Here is a 4330-nt window from a genome sequence, read left to right as displayed (position 1 = left end):
GTGATTAAAGTTTTCAGTGATTGAAATATAATTGTCATAAATACTTAATTGTGATAGTTTACCAATCAGCTGGAGCTGTCATGTGTGCTTTAACCTTTCTTTGGTCGACCACAAAGTGGGGTCCCCAAAATGCCTATATCTGATAGTGGGTCTTTTTACCATAATTATAGCTAGAAGGGTCAATTGATCTTTTAATCATGCCAAGTACCTGACTGGCTACATGCATATCTGCCAGAGGCAGCCAACTTTGCCCCCCTCCCCCCAGCTCTTAATTCTTTTGCTATACTGCATGACAGGGGCGGAGGAAATAGTTGATATGGGGGGGGGCTGGGCTGACCCAGATTTATCTCTGGTTTGGTAAGGTGAGACCAAAAATAAAAAAATAAAAAAAAGGTCACAACCAACTGACAATAGCTTTCCACCTCACCAGCTACGCATTTACTGATAAACTACATAAAAATCCTTACATAACTCGCTACACACTCACTGCATTATTAGAGCGACTGCTCTATTAGAGTATCTCGATCTTTATTACAGTTTTCAGCCCCACTCCAAGAAGGATAATTTCGGTGTGATACCATTCTGCTGAGGGGGGGCTAAGCCCCCCCCCCCCCCCCCCTCAGCAGACCAAGGGGGGCTTCAGCCCCCTAGCCCCTAGTCTCGCGTGGCCAGACCGCTTTTTTCCGTATATTGGGTGGGGAAAAAAGGGTCTGGTGCAACTCCAATAGCTGTTTACTTCTGAGCCCGGCGTCCCCACATTCCGGGGACGCTAATTGAATAACATTGGTCACAAAGGAGGTGCCATGACGTCAGTAAGTTAACTAGAGATCTGTTTATCCTTTAAACGAATCTTAATTTGCTCCGATGTCTCTTTTATAGCGTCTTAAAAGTTAATCCTCATCGCCTAACAAGACTCACAACCGGAGCAGGAGTGTAGGAATACTTTATAGTTTTACTGACGTCATGGCACCTCCTTTGTGACCAATGTTATTCAATTAGCGTCCCCGGAATGTGGGGACGCCGGGCTCAGAAGTAAACAGCTATTGGAGTTGCACCAGACCCTTTTTTCCCCACCCAATATACGGAAAAAAACGGTCTGGCCACGCGAGACTACCTAGCCCCCCCCTATCCGCCGCCTATATGCTGCATGATTATATTAACACCTATAATTTTATTAACTACAAGTTGGGAATCATTAATTCACACTGTATTAAAGTATACAGAAAGCCAATGGGAAAATAGAAGACAGCATGCACAGCAAATAATAGTGGTGCATGGGCTAGCTATATTATCGTATCTTTAGATTTCACCGTATCGATATATTTTCAGATTTTGATATTTCGATACGATATATCACGTGATCTGAATTTAGCAGCTTTCCACCTTCAAATTACTTACTCTGAGTGTGGGTGGCCCATTGTGCCACGGTATAGCGATACTGAATACAGTAGAATTCAAATTATCTGGATTCTCGGACTTAACCGAACTACGGAAATGACTGCTCTATTAGAGTAGTGACTGCTCTATTAGGGTAGTTTAAAATCATGATTTTTTTGTTTTAGGTTATTTAGGCCATACCTTATGTTGCGCGGGGCCGACCGACTTCATTTTTCTTCAAATGAAATAATTTTGAAAATCACGTGTGCAGATCACGTGTACTTAATTAAAAGCAACACATCATCAGCACCCTCGTGATATAGTCCAATGAAGATCTTCCAATGCTCTAAAATTGTAGAATACGATGGGAAAGCTCTTTTGGAGATATCTGATGCTACTGGAAGAGTATGAAACCTAGATTTTTAACTGTGTATGTAGCTACATTTATTATTTGCATTTTGTATGCTTGTGTTAAAATTTTTTATCATTTTCATTTTCAAACCGACCTACCTACCCAAATTTAAAATAATTTTTTCCTGCACAACATAAGATCAAATAGGTATGGCCTTAGCTATACACAGAGATGCGGACTTTTCATACTTATAAGGACCATCCTTGGTTGGGGTTTGGATAACTGAGGTTCCACTGTAGCTACCTTTAGGCCACTCCAAGTCATACCTTAGTTTCTGGTCACTCCCTAGCCAACAAAAGGATGCGGGCGGGCGGATGATCAGAACTTCAGACCCTTACCTATACACCAGTAATGTATACTATTATTATTATTATTATTACTTGGTTATGTAATTATTATTGTTGTTTACTGAGCAGTCAGCCCTGCTGGTGTGCTCAGGAATCACATAAACACAAATACATTAGGTACAATAATATGATTGGAGTCTAGTCATAAATAGATCAGTATCTGCAATTTCAATTGTATCAGTTGGTAGTATGTTCCAGTCGTTTACTGTTCTTGAGAAATAGCTGTTTTGGTATGCCGTGGTGGAAAGATATAGTACATGAAGATGATGGTATAGAGATATAGGACACTAGTAAAGTTTTAGTCGCTGCGTGCAAATTGTATAATACCACCAACAAAATTATACATCCATCTACATGTATGTGTGTATACAAGAAATTTATTTAATTTAATGTATGACCGTCTCAGCAAAAACCTGCCTAGTTTGCACAAGTATAAGGCTATAATTTATTGTGTTATAATAGAATAAATATTTATTGCAACAGTTTACTACAGCAGTCACATGTACATGGTTGCAACTTTGTCCCCACAATCATTTTGGTAATGTCTTTAAGTCTTTGCCTCTGTATTCGAGTTTGTAAGATATACGTTGGTTTATATAAATGATGCCCCTTGCATACATGTAGCAGAGTAATATTGTTTTATAGGTGTCTTTGACTAGACCCTGTAGCTGCATGCCCTATATAATATAATCCATGACAGATGTTACTAGAAATTAATTATAATTCAGTCAAATGAAAGTGAAGTGCAGATGTTCTCCCACATTTTGCAGTGTAGTAAATTATATGACAACTATTTGTGTCACAGTTGACAACTGTAGTATTGTGTTCTGCACACCAAAGTATCGCAATATAGCTGCATGCCAACTTGGCAAGTGGTGTGTATATTACTTCATTTTTTACAGTGTATATGTATAGAAGGCCACATAAACTTAATTATCAGTTTCTCATCCTCCTGTGCTCAATATAGCAGTCAGATTTTTATTTTATTTTTTACTTACTAGATAGCAGCTAAAATGACAAAAAATGTTAGACTGCTCTAGAATTAAAGGTACCAACTATAAAAGGTGCTAATTGGCCTCCCTTATCCACCAGTGGTGCAAAAAAGAAAAATGGTAATGTAGACGGGGATAAGAAACTAATAATTATAAGTGTATGTGACAAAAATAAACTGAGGTACTTCATACCATCACTTCAGCGTTCTTGTAATACTGACACACTATGTAAGTAAGTTGAGCAGTATAGGTAATTCTCTTGTCAAACACTGCTATACTCACGACCTCCAATAGGGAGAGACACATCTTTTCATGCACATGCTTTCCTCTTGCATGATGCATGGTCCACGCTAAGATTAACATCACAATCACACAAATCATGTAGTGCTAAGGTTACCACCTTTCAACTCATGCAAAGATTGAACTTGTATACATTAATTATACATATCAATTGCTTGCAGATTCAATCTTAATTGGCACTTACATTTCAAAAAATTCTGGCCTGGGGGAGTATGCCCCAGACTCCACAAGTTAGTCAGAAATCCCTATACAGTTTTCTTCTTTACTGCATGGCACTTATATGTCTTTATCACACAAACCCTCTCTTATAGCTACCAGCAATCAGCACTGAATCATGAGCCAGTAATCAATCAGCAATGTACAGCACTAAACGTATTTGCTTTGAATTCAAACACTATATGTGTACCCAGGTTGTAAAAATAGTTTCTAGCCATTATAGCTAGATTCCTGTTTTACCTTTTTCAAATGCATCTCAGGGCTGCGGGAACACCAGAGAAACCTGAAATGGAGTAGTTAGCCTGCCTGAGTCAGTAAAGTGCTGTACATGCCAAACTTGCCCAAACAAAATAAGCTGGCAACGTGATGCACTTTCATGTGTTGTGAGTCAATCTCATATATTTAGCATCAGTTAGCTAGCTAGGCCAACATAATAAGATTCCTTGTCTCCCCGCGTCACCTTGAGAGCAACCAGGTAGTAAGGGTGGGTGGTTGTTAAAATTCCATTATTTCGGTGAGCCTTCAAAATGACAATACACTGTCCACCAGTGAATTAGTTTCAAACAACATGACTCAAACAATTGTAAGCTTTTCATAAGTGCAACAAAGCACTTTCCAAGAAATTTAGTACCAAATAACACTTTTAAAGGAGTCTCAGTGAATGCCTCCCAGATATAATTGGTACG

This window comes from Dysidea avara, chromosome 11 (assembly GCF_963678975.1).
Source record: "Dysidea avara chromosome 11, odDysAvar1.4, whole genome shotgun sequence".
In the NCBI taxonomy this organism is placed as follows: domain Eukaryota; kingdom Metazoa; phylum Porifera; class Demospongiae; order Dictyoceratida; family Dysideidae; genus Dysidea; species Dysidea avara.
Note: the sequence above shows the minus strand (reverse complement) of the source record.